Source organism: Leptodactylus fuscus, unplaced genomic scaffold (assembly GCF_031893055.1).
Source record: "Leptodactylus fuscus isolate aLepFus1 unplaced genomic scaffold, aLepFus1.hap2 HAP2_SCAFFOLD_117, whole genome shotgun sequence".
Taxonomy (NCBI): domain Eukaryota; kingdom Metazoa; phylum Chordata; class Amphibia; order Anura; family Leptodactylidae; genus Leptodactylus; species Leptodactylus fuscus.
In genome coordinates, this window is record NW_027440000.1 from 116,901 (window position 1) to 135,138 (window position 18,238).

Consider the following 18,238-nt stretch of genomic DNA (forward strand, 5'->3'; position numbering starts at 1 on the left):
CTCAGATGTAATAGAGTTCAGTGCACAGCCAGCTCTGCTATATCTCAGATGTAATAGAGTTCAGCGCACAGCCAGCTCTGCTATATCTCAGATGTAATAGAGTTCAGCGCACAGCCAGCTCTGCTATATCTCAGATGTAATAGAGTTCAGTGCACAGCCAGCTCTGCTATATCTCAGATGTAATAGAGTTCAGCGCACAGCCAGCTCTGCTATATCTCAGATGTAATAGAGTTCAGCGCACAGCCAGCTCTGCTATATCTCAGATGTAATAGAGTTCAGCGCACAGCCAGCTCTGCTATATCTCAGATGTAATAGAGTTCAGTGCACAGCCAGCTCTGCTATATCTCAGATGTAATAGAGTTCAGTGCACAGCCAGCTCTGCTATATCTCAGATGTAATAGAGTTCAGTGCACAGCCAGCTCTGCTATATCTCAGATGTAATAGAGTTCAGCGCACAGCCAGCTCTGCTATATCTCAGATGTAATAGAGTTCAGTGCACAGCCAGCTCTGCTATATCTCAGATGTAATAGAGTTCAGCGCACAGCCAGCTCTGCTATATCTCAGATGTAATAGAGTTCAGTGCACAGCCAGCTCTGCTATATCTCAGATGTAATAGAGTTCAGCGCACAGCCAGCTCTGCTATATCTCAGATGTAATAGAGTTCAGCGCACAGCCAGCTCTGCTATATCTCAGATGTAATAGAGTTCAGCGCACAGCCAGCTCTGCTATATCTCAGATGTAATAGAGTTCAGTGCACAGCCAGCTCTGCTATATCTCAGATGTAATAGAGTTCAGTGCACAGCCAGCTCTGCTATATCTCAGATGTAATAGAGTTCAGCGCACAGCCAGCTCTGCTATATCTCAGATGTAATAGAGTTCAGCGCACAGCCAGCTCTGCTATATCTCAGATGTAATAGAGTTCAGCGCACAGCCAGCTCTGCTATATCTCAGATGTAATAGAGTTCAGCGCACAGCCAGCTCTGCTATATCTCAGATGTAATAGAGTTCAGTGCACAGCCAGCTCTGCTATATCTCAGATGTAATAGAGTTCAGCGCACAGCCAGCTCTGCTATATCTCAGATGTAATAGAGTTCAGTGCACAGCCAGCTCTGCTATATCTCAGATGTAATAGAGTTCAGCGCACAGCCAGCTCTGCTATATCTCAGATGTAATAGAGTTCAGCGCACAGCCAGCTCTGCTATATCTCAGATGTAATAGAGTTCAGTGCACAGCCAGCTCTGCTATATCTCAGATGTAATAGAGTTCAGCGCACAGCCAGCTCTGCTATATCTCAGATGTAATAGAGTTCAGTGCACAGCCAGCTCTGCTATATCTCAGATGTAATAGAGTTCAGTGCACAGCCAGCTCTGCTATATCTCAGATGTAATAGAGTTCAGCGCACAGCCAGCTCTGCTATATCTCAGATGTAATAGAGTTCAGCGCACAGCCAGCTCTGCTATATCTCAGATGTAATAGAGTTCAGTGCACAGCCAGCTCTGCTATATCTCAGATGTAATAGAGTTCAGTGCACAGCCAGCTCTGCTATATCTCAGATGTAATAGAGTTCAGCGCACAGCCAGCTCTGCTATATCTCAGATGTAATAGAGTTCAGCGCACAGCCAGCTCTGCTATATCTCAGATGTAATAGAGTTCAGCGCACAGCCAGCTCTGCTATATCTCAGATGTAATAGAGTTCAGCGCACAGCCAGCTCTGCTATATCTCAGATGTAATAGAGTTCAGTGCACAGCCAGCTCTGCTATATCTCAGATGTAATAGAGTTCAGCGCACAGCCAGCTCTGCTATATCTCAGATGTAATAGAGTTCAGTGCACAGCCAGCTCTGCTATATCTCAGATGTAATAGAGTTCAGTGCACAGCCAGCTCTGCTATATCTCAGATGTAATAGAGTTCAGCGCACAGCCAGCTCTGCTATATCTCAGATGTAATAGAGTTCAGCGCACAGCCAGCTCTGCTATATCTCAGATGTAATAGAGTTCAGCGCACAGCCAGCTCTGCTATATCTCAGATGTAATAGAGTTCAGCGCACAGCCAGCTCTGCTATATCTCAGATGTAATAGAGTTCAGTGCACAGCCAGCTCTGCTATATCTCAGATGTAATAGAGTTCAGCGCACAGCCAGCTCTGCTATATCTCAGATGTAATAGAGTTCAGTGCACAGCCAGCTCTGCTATATCTCAGATGTAATAGAGTTCAGCGCACAGCCAGCTCTGCTATATCTCAGATGTAATAGAGTTCAGCGCACAGCCAGCTCTGCTATATCTCAGATGTAATAGAGTTCAGCGCACAGCCAGCTCTGCTATATCTCAGATGTAATAGAGTTCAGCGCACAGCCAGCTCTGCTATATCTCAGATGTAATAGAGTTCAGTGCACAGCCAGCTCTGCTATATCTCAGATGTAATAGAGTTCAGCGCACAGCCAGCTCTGCTATATCTCAGATGTAATAGAGTTCAGCGCACAGCCAGCTCTGCTATATCTCAGATGTAATAGAGTTCAGCGCACAGCCAGCTCTGCTATATCTCAGATGTAATAGAGTTCAGCGCACAGCCAGCTCTGCTATATCTCAGATGTAATAGAGTTCAGTGCACAGCCAGCTCTGCTATATCTCAGATGTAATAGAGTTCAGCGCACAGCCAGCTCTGCTATATCTCAGATGTAATAGAGTTCAGCGCACAGCCAGCTCTGCTATATCTCAGATGTAATAGAGTTCAGTGCACAGCCAGCTCTGCTATATCTCAGATGTAATAGAGTTCAGCGCACAGCCAGCTCTGCTATATCTCAGATGTAATAGAGTTCAGCGCACAGCCAGCTCTGCTATATCTCAGATGTAATAGAGTTCAGCGCACAGCCAGCTCTGCTATATCTCAGATGTAATAGAGTTCAGTGCACAGCCAGCTCTGCTATATCTCAGATGTAATAGAGTTCAGTGCACAGCCAGCTCTGCTATATCTCTGATGTAATAGAGTTCAGTGCACAGCCAGCTCTGCTATATCTCAGATGTAGCAGAGCTGAGTGTGCTGCAGGGTTCCGTGCGCTGAGCTTGGCTACATCTCCAGTTTCCATGACAGCCTGGTCTATTCAGCCTGCAAAAGAAATGATGATTTTTTGCAGGCTGGTCAGTGCATTAGCATTGTAATGCATTACATTAGTGATCAGACCCCCTGGGGCTCAACACCCCTAGGGGGTCTAATAAATGCAAAAAAAAAATAGTATAAAAAAGTTTAAAAAGTATTAAAAATTCAAATCACCCCCCTTTCCCTAGAACACACATAAAAGTAGTGAAATACTGTGACACCCCTACATGTTAGGTCTCCCCGTGTCTGACATCGCCCGCTCTACAAATCTATACAAATATTTTTCCTGTTCGGTAAACACCGTAGCGGGAAAAATAGTCGAAAGTGCCAAACCACCGTTTTTTCACTGTTTTGATTCTGATAAAAATTTGAATAAAAAGTGATCAAAGCAATAACATTTCCTGAAAATGGTGGAACTACAAAGTACACCCGGTCCCGCAAAAAAAGACGCCCTATACATCCCCGTACACGCACGTATAAAAAAGTTACAGCCGTCGGAATATGACGACTTTGAGAAAAAAAAATGTAACACAGTTTTGGATTTTTTCTTAAGGGGTCAAAATGTAAATAAAACCATATAAATTTGGTCTCCCCGGAATCGTAACGAAACACAGAATACAGGGGACAGGTCATTGTGGCTGCACAGTGAATGCCGTAAAACCAAAGCCCATAAGAAAGTCGCAGAAATGCATTTTTTCTTCAAATCCACCCCATTCTGATTTTTTTTCCCTGCTTCCCAGGACATTATACAGAATAAATAATGGCGGCATCAGGAAGAAAAATTTGTCCTGCAAAAATGAAGACCTCATATGGCTCTGGGAGCCGAGAAATAAAAAAGTTATGGGGTTTAGAAGGAGGGGAGTCAAAAACGAAAATCAAAAAATGCCATCAGCGGGAAAGGGTTAAACATGTTATAGATTTCTTGTGGTCACAGGCTTGTTGTCTTGGTCAGTTGCCGGTGGATATGACCATAATTCAGGACTCGGCTATGATGTCCTTCTAGTGGCCGGGATATCTTCTCATACATGGAGTGTCCTCTCCTGATCACCCGGCTACAATAAGAACATCCGAGATGGTCCCTGACAAGTCCTAGACCAGAGAAAGGTTCTGCATTTGTGGTCATATCCATTGGCAACCGATCAATAAAACAGACTCTCACCACTGAGATAGGGTTAGGGGGGTATCGTCACTCCTTGGGGAGAGACCACCATAGAGGTGTGTGGAGACTTACTAAGCCTTTAGCACTCCACTGTGCAAGGGACCATGGGAAGAATATGCAAATCTGTCTTCCATGATGTAATTAGGAAGTCCGGTGCCTCAGTGTTGCAAACCAATAGAGGGCGCTCACTGGAATGTGCAAGCCTGTCTTCCCTGATGTAATTAGGAAGCCAGAATCTCAGTGATATAGCCCAATATCCCCTTAACCCTGTCTAAGCCTCTCACTTCTACCAGGTTATAGTCCTCTCTACATTGAGCTGACGAGATGCAATAACATTGAAATGGCCGTCCTCGGTTGAGAGACTATACCTTGTAATAATCCCAGCGTCATTGCAAAACAAAGGCCTCTTGTAAGGTCGAGCATGATGTGAAAGGGAGCGCCCTCTACTGGGCCATATCACTGAGATTCTGGCTTCCTAATTACATCAGGGAAGACAGGCTTGCACATTCCAGTGAGCGCCCTCTATTGGTTTGCAACACTGAGGCACCGGACTTCCTAATTACATCATGGAAGACAGATTTGCATATTCTTCCCATGACCACTAAGATAGTTAGAGAAAATATTTAAAACTCTGCAGAATTTGTAACTGCTTACATTAGAGATGAGTGAACAGCGTTCTATCGAACTCATGTCCGATCGGATATTAGGCTGTTCGCCATGTTTGAATCGAATCGAACACTGTGTGGTAAAGTGCGCAAAAGCTCGATTCCCCTCCCACCTTCCCTGGCGCCTTTTTTGCACCAATAACAGCGCAGGGGAGGTGGGACAGGAACTACGACACCGGTGACGTTGAAAAAAGTAGGAAAATCCCATTGGCTGCCGAAAACATGTGACCTCTGATTCCTAAGAACAGCGACGGCCATCTTCGAGTCAGTCAGAGCTTGCACTTGGTCAGGGACGGAGGTCTCCGTCAATTTAGCTAGGGCTTAGATTCTGGTAGGCAGGGACAGGCTAGGAAGGAGAAGACAACCAACAGCTCTTATAAGAGATACATTGAAGGGGGAATTAGAAAAAGAATGTCACAGTGTCTACCCACTAACGCTAACGTGGGAGTCACCGGCTGCATCAGCGCTACACAGCTCTCCGCGGTGGGGATAATACTAAGTGGGATACACTGAAAGTCTATTCCCACATACCCTTAATCCACGTCCTAACAGTGTACCCCCCGGAACTAACTGGTATACACTGATATGCTCAGCCCATATACCCTCAATCCACGTCCTGACAGTGTGTCCCCCCACCCCGGAGCTAACTGGTATACACTGAAATACTCAGCCCATAGAATGTGGATTAAGGGTATATAGGGTATGACAGTGTGCCCCCCCCCACCTAACTTGTATACACTGGAATATTGACCTGGGTTGTCAGTCTTAAATCCCCAAATTATTTGGGGATATATACAAACTACATCTCAGGCTCTTGCCATATTCACCCAGGTTGTCAGTGTTCATTCCCAAAATATATTGGGGCCTTCATACCACCCTCATTTGTTGCTATTGGCATATAGTGCCAGGTTCGGACTGTTAATTCCCCCCAAAATTTGGGGATACATACACCCTACATCTCAGGCTATTGCCATATTCACCCAGGTTCTGAGTGGATACATACATACATTTTAATTCTCAGGCTAATGAAGCTTCACTAAGGTTGTGACAGTGTGTAACCCCCCCCCCCCCAAAACCTTGGCATACATACATTCTAATTGTCAGGCTATAGAAGCTTTAGCCAGGTTGTGACGGTGTGTAATCCCACCAATACTAAGTGGGATACACACCAATTGTCAGGCTATGTACACTAAACCCAAGGGATACAGGTCCAAATTATACACCCAATTAGTGTAATTCATAGAGGGACAGGTCTGTGGTCGGCCAGGTACTCACGCAACATGCGCCTATACTTTTCCCTCATGATGACACTAGGCCGCTAACTGGCAGTAATTTGGGCAGGGAGGGAGGGGGAGATTAACGTGTACCAGACCTTGTACAGTGTTCACCTGGTGGTTGTGCAGCGGATGGAAGTTGTGAGCCTCATGGAGGAAATATCCTCTCTGACGCCCAAGAGGGTTTACGGAAACATTCCCATCATATTCTGCACCAGTTGCTTGTGCCAATTATTTTTGCAATTTTTTTTTCCTCTCCCCCTAATATAAGAAAGGAACAGACATCAGACCTAGACCGGGGTTCGAGGCTTGTAAAAATCCAGTATTGTTTGCTCTCCATGATGTGAAGTATGCGTTAGACTCTTGAAAAGCAACCCAACATGAAGTCAGCCATGTGTGCCAGTGTGTTACTTGGCATGCCTTTGCTGGCCCCAACTGTAAGGGTCAATCTCCATTTCCTCCATTTTCCACTCCCCTTCACACCATTTGTGGTGAAGCAATGGGATGCACTGAAGTGCACCCTCTAGCCTCGTGTGGGATAGGGACATCAGATGCCACTCCAACCCCCTCGTCTTCCTCCGCCAGCCAACAGTGCGAAGATGAGAGGAGTGTGCTCTGAATGTTTTCTGCCTAGCAGAGGCTAATTCTCACTTACGAAAATGGCCCCACTTTGACCTGTATATCAGGCACAATGGTGTAGGTTTCAAAGAACCAACAAGTTGAAAACGTGGGTCATGTGTGGACCGTGTTTGAGTCTGGCAAGCTCCAGATCTGCTACCACGTTCCGGCCATTATCACAGGCGCCAAAATGCCAGGCCCCAGGTGTAGCAGGGAAAAAAACATTGCCATCTCAGCCAGGATGGCATCCCTGACCTCGGAGGCAGTGTGCTGTCTGTCCCCCAAGCTGATCAGCTTCAGCACGTCCTGCTGACATCTCCCCATGCCAGTGTTACAGTGTTTTCCGCTAGTAGCTGGGGTGGAGGTTGCAGCTTCGTAGGGTTTCAGTCTACTCCTGCCATGAATTTTGGCCTGGGAGAGGAGATAGGCCACCCCAGTTTGCACCGGGGACCAGACTCCACTACATTCACCTGGCCTGCCATTAAAGATAAGCACTGCAGCATCCCTGACCACAGGCGCTTGTCCATGTGTCGGTGGTCAAGTGGACCTTGCAGCAAAGCGCGGAGCTCTGGGCCCGACTGATGTTATGGGACACATGCAGGCACAAGGCAGGGACAGCACACCAAGAGAAGTAGTAACGGCTAGGCCCAGCATAGAGAGGTGCCCCAGCTGCCATCTGCTGACGGAAGGCCTGGGTCTCCAGAAGCATAAACAAACACCAACATCTCCAGGGCCAGCAGTTTATCGATGAGGCTGTTAAAGGCTTGGGCATGGGGGTGGGTTGTATTGTACTTCTGCCTGCAATGAAATGCCTGGGAGATGGGGAGTGGCTGGGAAGAGGCGCATGATGGTGCAGGCCAAAAGGGCGCATGAGGGTGAACTCCCCAATGTGTCAGAGATAGGTGTGTAGGTGTCCTTGCATCATATACTTGCACCATACTTGGCTGGATTGCACTTTCATTGTGTGCCAAAAACTGGTCAAGACAGCGATCCCTCAGCTAATCCCGTTACACCGTCCATTGCCAATTGCAGCACTGAAGTTACCATCTCTGGAAGTGATACGTCTTTCTCTGCATTTAGCCATGCTCTATGCTAGCTCACTACATTTGGTTGCTCCAGGGTTCTCTTAATGCATATTGCCAAGGGGACTCAGATGTGTTTCTCAGCACTGAGGCCACCTCCTCTGAGATCCCAAAGGAACTTCACAAGAGGTGTGTATTGCAGAAAAAAAGATGAGAAAATAAGTGTAGGCAGTAGAGCACAGAGGGATCGGAGAGGACAGAGCTGGTGTCGGCCAGATATTCCCACAACATGCGCCTATACTTGTCCCTCCTGGTGACACTAGGCCCCTGAGTGGCGGTAATTTGTCCAGGGGGGCCATTAACGTGTTCCAGACCTAGGAATAAGTCTTCCAACAGGGTAGAGTTTTGCATGCCTTTGCTTCTACCCACTGTTTTTGCTGCTTAGCTTCCCTCCACATCTACACTGCTTTAGCCTCTAAACATCACCCCAGTTTATGCCTTTGCTTCTACCCTGTTTTTTTGTTGAATTAGCTTCCCTCCACATCTACACTGCTTTAGCCCCTAGACATCACCCCTGTCCATGTGGGGTCGGTGGCCTCGTCATCCATCAACTCCTCTTCCAATTGCGCACTGTCCCCTTACTTCAAACCGCACATGACCACAGCTCCCTGATGGCAACTGTGTCTCATCATCCTCACTGAGGTCCAGAAACATCAGTGGCGGGTCCACAACCACAAAATTGGAAGGAATGAAATTTCTAACACCTGTTCCTGGTGCTCGGGCCTGGTCTGTGTTGTACCCTGCACCCTGCTTAACGCATCTGCCATATCCGAAGTTGTGCTGAGCGCATGCTAATGTTTCGTGTCCAGTGCAATGGATGGGATGGGATTTCACATAAGTCTGCCACCCATGGCCACTCATGGTTGAGCAACTGAGGGAGTTGACTTTGACGAACCCGAGGGTTTTGGAGTTGGAACTACATCAAAGGTCTGTGCTGCTCACACACTCTGCTCAACACATGATATGTTTAGTGCCAGCAGTGTGGAGACGTCGCACAACAGCCGTTGTTCCAGCAGGTACAGGCGTTGTAGGAGTGCATAGAGGCTAGCAGCGGCAACTATAGACTTTAAAAACTATCCGCACAAGCGCCGCACTTTCACCAGTAGCTCAGGAACATTGGGGTACCTTTTTCAAAAGATTAGCAGCAATGAGTTAAAAACGTGGCCCAGGCATGGAATATGTTGCAGGCTGCCAAGCTACAGAGCCAATCCCAGGTTACGGCCATTATCACACATGACAACATGCCTGGGCCCAGGTGCAGTGGCAAAAACCACATTGCCGTCTCATCGAGGATGGCATGACTCACTTTGTAGGCAGTGTGCTGTCTGGCCCCCAAGCTGATGAGCTTCAGCACGGCCCGCTGACGTCTCCCCACACCAGTGTTGCAGCGTTTCCAGCTCGTAGCTGGGGTCCACTTAATGGCGGAGGAGGAGGAAGAGGGTGGTGTTTCAGCCCTCCTCCCAGGAATGTTGTGTGGGGAGACAAGTCAGTCCACCACATTTTGCGACCCGGTCCACGCCTCAAGTACATTCAACCGCTGTGCCAAGATTGAAAGGCAGCGTCCCTGTCCGCATGCACTTGTCCATTCGTAGCTGGTCACATGGAACTTTAGGGCTAAGCACTGAACTTAGGGACCGCCTCATGTTTAGGCAAAAGTGCTGGTGTGGACGGCACAGTGAGGTGGCGCAGTAGCCAGCAGGCCCAACAAGTACAGAATGTCCACAAGCCGGAACGCCAACATCTCCTGGGCCAGAAGTTTGAAGATGAGGCCGTTGAAGCCTTGGGCATGTGGGTGGGTTGCGCTGTACTTTAGCCTGGAATGAAAGGCCTGGGAGATGGGGAGTTGCTGGGAAGAAGCACATGATGGTGCAGGCAAAAGGAGAAATGGCAGGAAGAGGGGAGGATGAGGGTGAACACCCCTAAGCGTCACAGTTAGATTTGGAGGTGACCTGGATGGTGGTCTGGACTGCAGCGCCAGCACTGTCAACAGTGAGAGAGGCAGTGGCCGCAACGCCAGACGACGATTATCCTGCACTTGCTGTCACCCACTGAGCCCAGTGCTTGCTTTACAAATGACGGCACATGGCAGAGGTAGTAAAGTTGCTCTTTTTGAAGCCCCTACTCAGTTTAGCATTGCAAAGTGTGAAAACCACACTCAGTTTGTCCTCGACCTATACATTTCCAAATTATCTCCCCCTTCGAGGAACGTGGCCTTGATGGGGGAATTTTTCTAAGGAGGCTAGAAAAGAGTATCTTGGGCCTTGCTGGCTCAGACCTGGCTGGCTCAGGCCTAGCTTCTGTCAAGCAGCTGTCCTGTGACTCCGGACATGCCTCTGCCTCTAGCTCCACCTTTTTCCCTGCTCAGCTTACCTCCACATCCGCACTGCTTTAGCCCCTACACATCACCCCAGTCCATGACTCAGCTTGTACCCCCAGTTTTTCTACTTAGCTTGCCTCCACATCCACACTGCTTTTGCCCATAGACATTACCCCAGTACATGCCTCTGCCTCTAGCCATAACTCATCCACCCCTGGAAACTCATGGTGCAGAAACTGAGGGAGATGACTTTGAGGAACCCTTGGGTTTTGTAGATGGAACTCCATCAAAGGTCTGTGCAGCTCACACATTCTGGTCAAGATACGGTATGTAGGGTTTCAGAGTGTGTGGAAGACGGACAACAGCTGGTGTTCGGGCAGATGTAGGCTTTGCTGGAGTGCTTTGAGGCTAGCAGCGGCAAGTGTACACTTGCAAAAGTGGGTGTCCAAGCGCCGTACTTTCACCATTAGCTCTGCTAATTTGGGGTATGATTTTAAAAATCGTTGCACCACTACACTGAACACGTGGGCCAGGCATGAAACGTGTTGGAGGCTGAAAAGCTCCAAAGCCCTCCAACAAGACAAAAAAGCCTGGCCCCAGGGGCAGCGGGGATAAACAAATTGCCATCTCATCCAGGATGGCATCCCTGACCTCAGAGGCAGCGTGCTGTCCGTCCCCCAAGCTGATGAGCTTCAGCCCAGCCTGCTGACATCTCCACACACCAGTGTTGCAGCGTTTCCAGCTCGTAGCTGGGGTCCACTTAACGAAAGAGGAGGAGGGTGGAGTTTCAGCAATACTAATCCTGTTGTGTCTGCATACACAATTTACTATACTACAACTCTACCTAATCCTGTTGTGTCTGCATACACAAGTTACTATACTACAACCCTATCTAATCCTGTTGTGTCTTCATACACAATTTACTATACAAAAACTCTACATAATCCTGCTGTGTCTGCATACACAATTTACTATACTACAACTCTACCTAATCCTGTTGTGTCTGTATACACAATTTAATATAATACAACTCTACCTAATCCTGTTGTGTCTGCATACACAATTTACTATACTACAACTATACCTAATCTTGTTGTGTCTGCATACACAATTTATTATACTACAACTCTACTTAATCCTGATGTTTCTGCATACACAAATTATGTTACAAAAACTCTCCTTAATCCTGTTGTCTGCATACACATTTTACTATACAAAAACTCTACATAATCCTGTTGTATCTGCATACACAATTTACTATACTACAACTCTACATACTCATGTTGTGTCTGCATACACAATTTACTATACAAAAACTCTACTTAATCCTGTTGTGTCTGCATACACAATTTACTATACTACAACTCTACCTAATCCTGTTGTGTCTGCATATAAAATTTACTATACGACAACTCTACCTAATCCTGTTGTGTCTTCATACACAATTTACTATACTACAACTCTACCTAATCCTGTTGTGTCTTCATACACAATTTACTATACTACAACTCTACCTAATCCTGTTGTGTCTTCATACACAATTTACTATACTACAACTCTACCTAATCCTGTTGTGTCTGCATACACAATTTACTATACTACAGCTCTACCTAATCCTGCTGTGTCTGCATACACAATTTACTATACTACAACTCTACCTAATCCTGTTGTGTCTGTATACACAATTTAATATACTACAACTCTACCTAATCCTGTTGTGTCTGCATACACAATTTACTATATGACAACTCTACATAATCCTGTTGTGTCTGCATACACAATTTACTATACTACAACTATACCTAATCTTGTTGTGTCTGCATACACAATTTACTATACAAAAACTCTACTTAATCCTGTTGTGTCTGTATACACAATTTACTATACTACAACTCTACCTAATCCTGTTGTGTCTGCATATAAAATTTACTATACTACAACTCTACCTAATCCTGTTGTGTCTGTATATACAATTTACTATACGACAACTCTACCTAATCCTGTTGTGTCTGCATACACAATTTACTATACTACAACTCTACCTAATCCTGTTGTGTCTGCATACACAATTTACTTTACTACAACTCTACCTATTCCTGTTGTGTCTGCATACACAATTTAATATACTACAACTCTACTTAATCCTGATGTTTCTGCATACACAAATTATGTTACAAAAACTCTCCTTAATCCTGTTGTCTACATACACATTTTACTATACAAAAACTCTACATAATCCTGTTGTATCTGCATACACAATTTACTATACTACAACTCTACATACTCATGTTGTGTCTGCATACACAATTTACTATACAAAAACTCTACTTAATCCTGTTGTGTCTGCATACACAATTTACTATACTACAACTCTACCTAATCCTGTTGTGTCTGCATATAAAATTTACTATACTACAACTCTACCTAATCCTGTTGTGTCTGCATACACAATTTACTATACTACAACTCTACCTAATCCTGTTGTGTCTGCATATAAAATTTACTATACTACAACTCTACCTAATCCTGTTGTGTCTGCATACACAATTTACTATACGACAACTCTACCTAATTCTGTTGTGTCTGCATACACAATTTACTATACTACAACCCTACCTAATCCTGTTGTGTCTGCATACACAATTTACTATACTACAACTCTACTTAATCCTAATGTTTCTGCATACACAAATTACGTTACAAAAACTCTCCTTAATCCTGTTGTCTACATACACAATTTACTATACAAAAACTCTACATAATCCTGTTGTATCTGCATACACAATTTACTATACTACAACTCTACATACTCATGTTGTGTCTGCATACACAATTTACTATACAAAAACGCTACTTAATCCTCTTGTGTCTGCATACACAATTTACTATACTACAACTCTACATAATCCTGTTGTGTCTGCATACACAATTTACTATACAAAAACTCTACTTAATCCTGTTGTGTCTGCATACATAATTTACTATACTACAACTCTCCATAATCCTGTTGTGTCTGCATACACAATTTACTATACTACAACTCTACCTAATCCTGTTGTGTCTGCATACACAATTTACTTTACTACAACTCTACCTAATCCTGTTGTGTCTGCATACACAATTTACTATACTACAACTCTACATAATCCTGTTGTGTCTGCATACACAATTTACTATACAAAAACTCTACTTAATCCTGTTGTGTCTGCATACATAATTTACCATACAAAAACTCTATTTAATCCTGTTCTGTCTGCATACACAATTTACTATACAAAAACGCTACGGAATCCTGTTCTGTCTGCATACACAATTTACTATACAAAAACGCTACGTAATCCTGTTGTGTCTGCATACACAATTTACTATACTACAACTCTACCTAATCCTGTTGTGTCTGCATACACAATTTACTATACAAAAACGCTACGTAATCCTGTTGTGTCTGCATACACAATTTACTATACTACAACTCTACCTAATCCTGTTGTTTCTGCATACACAATTTACTATACTACAACTCTACCTAATCCTGTTGTGTCTGCATACACAATTTACTATACAAAAACGCTACGTAATCCTGTTGTGTCTGTATACACAATTTACTATAGAAAAACTATAATTAATCCTGTTGTGTCTGCATATGCAATTTACTATACTACAACTTTACCTAATCCTGGTGTCTGAATATACAATTTACAATACTACAACTCTACATAATCCTGTTGTGTCTGCATACACAATATACTATACTACAACTCTACCTAATCCTGGACTCTGTATATACAATTTACTATACTACAACTCATCCTAACCCTGTTGTGTCTGAATACACAATTTACTATACAAGAACACTACCTAATCCTGTTGTGTCTGCATACACAATTTACTACAGTACAACTCTACTTAATCCTGTTGTGTCTGCATACAAAATTTACTATACTACAACTCTCCTTAATCCTGTTGTGTCTGCATACACAATTTACTATACAAAAACTCTACTTAATCCTGTTTTCTGCATACACAATTTAATAAACTACAACTCTACTTAATCCTGTTGAGTCTGCATACACAATTTACTATACAAAAACTCTACCTAATCTTGTTGTGTCTGCATACACAATTTACTATACAAAAACGCTACTTAATCCTGTTGTGTCTGCATACACAATTTACTATACTACAACTCTACATAATCCTCTTGTGTCTGCATACACAATTTACTATACTACAACCCTACCTAATCCTGTTGTGTCTGTATACACAATTTTCTTTTTCTACAACTCTACCTAATCCTGTTGTGTCTGCATACACAATTTACTATATAAAAACTCTACTTAATCCTGTTGTGTCTGCATACACAATTTACTATACAAAAACTCTACTTAATCCTGTTGTATCTGCATACACAATTTACTATACAAAAACGCTACTAAATCCTGTTGTGTCTGCATACAAAATTTACTATACTACAACTCTACATAATCCTGTTGTGTCTGCATACACAATTTACTATACAAAAACTCTACTTAATCCTGTTGTGTCTGCATACACAATTTACTATACGACAACTCTACCTAATCCTGTTGTGTCTGCATACACAATTTACTATACTACAACCCTACCTAATCCTGTTGTGTCTGCATACACAATTTACTATACTACAACTCTACCTAATCCTGTTGTGTCTGCATACACAATTTACTATACAAAAACTCTACTTAATCCTGTTTTCTGCATACACAATTTAATAAACTACAACTCTACTTAATCCTGTTGTGTCTGCATACACAATTTACTATACAAAAACTCTACTTAATCCTGTTGAGTCTGCATACACAATTTACTATACTACAACTATACCTAATCCTGATGTGTCTGCATACACAATTTACTATACAAAAACTCTACCTAATCTTGTTGTGTCTGCATACACAATTTACTATACAAAAACGCTACTTAATCCTGTTGTGTCTGCATACACAATTTACTATACTACAACTCTACATAATCCTCTTGTGTCTGCATACACAATTTACTATACTACAACCCTACCTAATCCTGTTGTGTCTGCATACACAATTTTCTTTTTCTACAACTCTACCTAATCCTGTTGTGTCTGCATACACAATTTACTATATAAAAACTCTACTTAATCCTGTTGTGTCTGCATACACAATTTACTATACAAAAACTCTACTTAATCCTGTTGTATCTGCATACACAATTTACTATACAAAAACGCTACTAAATCCTGTTGTGTCTGCATACAAAATTTACTATACTACAACTCTACATAATCCTGTTGTGTCTGCATACACAATTTACTATACAAAAACTCTACTTAATCCTGTTGTGTCTGCATACACAATTTACTATACGACAACTCTACCTAATCCTGTTGTGTCTGCATACACAATTTACTATACTACAACCCTACCTAATCCTGTTGTGTCTGCATACACAATTTACTATACTACAACCCTACCTAATCCTGTTGTGTCTGCATACACAATTTACTATACAAAAACTCTACTTAATCCTGTTTTCTGCATACACAATTTAATAAACTACAACTCTACTTAATCCTGTTGTGTCTGCATACACAATTTACTATACAAAAACTCTACTTAATCCTGTTGAGTCTGCATACACAATTTACTATACTACAACTATACCTAATCCTGATGTGTCTGCATACACAATTTACTATACAAAAACTCTACCTAATCTTGTTGTGTCTGCATACACAATTTACTATACAAAAACGCTACTTAATCCTGTTGTGTCTGCATACACAATTTACTATACTACAACTCTACATAATCCTCTTGTGTCTGCATACACAATTTACTATACTACAACCCTACCTAATCCTGTTGTGTCTGTATACACAATTTTCTTTTTCTACAACTCTACCTAATCCTGTTGTGTCTGCATACACAATTTACTATATAAAAACTCTACTTAATCCTGTTGTGTCTGCATACACAATTTACTATACAAAAACGCTACTAAATCCTGTTGTGTCTGCATACAAAATTTACTATACTACAACTCTACATAATCCTCTTGTGTCTGCATACACAATTTACTATACTACAACTCTACCTAATCCTGTTGTGTCTGCATACACAATTTACTATACTACAACGCTACCTAATCCTGTTGTGTCTGCATACACAATTTACTATACTACAACGCTACCTAATCCTGTTGTGTCTGCATACACAATTTACTATACAACAACTCTACATAATCCTGTTGTGTCTGTATACACAATTTACTATACAAAACTCTACTTAATCCTGTTGTTTCCGCATACACAATTTATGTTACAAAAACTCTCCTTAATCCTGTTGTCTACATACACATTTTACTATACAAAAACTCTACATAATCCTGTTGTATCTGTATACACAATTTACTATACTACAACTCTACATACTCATGTTGTGTCTGCATACACAATTTACTATACAAAAACTCTACTTAATCCTGTTGTGTCTGCATACACAATTTACTATACTACAACTCTACCTAATCCTGTTGTGTCTGCATACACAATTTACTATACTACAACTCTACCTAATCCTGTTGTGTCTGTGTATACAATTTACTATACTACAACTCTACCTAATCCTGTTGTGTCTGCATACACAATTTACTATACTACAGCTCTACCTAATCCTGCTGTGTCTGCATACACAATTTACTATACTACAACTCTACCTAATCCTGTTGTGTCTGCATACACAATTTAATATACTACAACTCTACCTAATCCTGTTGTGTCTGCATACACAATTTACTATACGACAACTCTACATAATCTTGTTGTGTCTGCATACACAAATTATGTTACAAAAACTCTCCTTAATCCTGTTGTCTACATACACATTTTACTATACAAAAACTCTACATAATCCTGTTGTATCTGCATACACAATTTACTATACTACAACTCTACATACTCATGTTGTGTCTGCATACACAATTTACTATACTACAACTCTACCTAATCCTGTTGTGTCTGCATATAAAATTTACTATACTACAACTCTACCTAATCCTGTTGTGTCTGTGTATACAATTTACTATACTACAACTCTACCTAATCCTGTTGTCTGCATACACAATTTACTATACTACAACTCTACCTAATCCTGTTGTGTCTGTATATACAATTTACTATACGACAACTCTACCTAATCCTGTTTTGTCTGCATACACAATTTACTATACGACAACTCTTCCTGATTCTGTTGTGTCTGCATACACAATTTACTATACTACAACTCTACCTAATCCTGTTGTGTCTGCATACACAATTTACTATACTACAACTCTACTTAATCCTAATGTTTCTGCATACACAAATTATGTTACAAAAACTCTACTTAATCCTGTTGTGTCTGCATACACAATTTACTATACAAAAACTCTACATAATCCTGTTGTATCTGCATACACAATTTACTATACTACAACTCTACATACTCATGTTGTGTCTGCATACACAATTTACTATACAAAAACGCTACTTAATCCTCTTGTGTCTGCATACACAATTTACTATACTACAACTCTACATAATCCTGTTGTGTCTGCATACACAATTTACTATACTACAACTCTACCTAATCCTGTTGTGTCTGCATACACAATTTACTATACGACAACTCTTCCTGATTCTGTTGTGTCTGCATACACAATTTACTTTACTACAATCCTACCTAATCCTGTTGTGTCTGCATACACAATTTACTATACAAAAACTCTACTTAATCCTGTTGTGTCTGCATACACAATTTACTATACTACAACTCTACTTAATCCTAATGTTTCTGCATACACAAATTACGTTACAAAAACTCTCCTTAATCCTGTTGTCTACATACACAATTTACTATACAAAAACTCTACATAATCCTGTTGTATCTGCATACACAATTAACTATACTACAACTCTACATACTCATGTTGTGTCTGCATACACAATTTACTATACAAAAACGCTACTTAATCCTC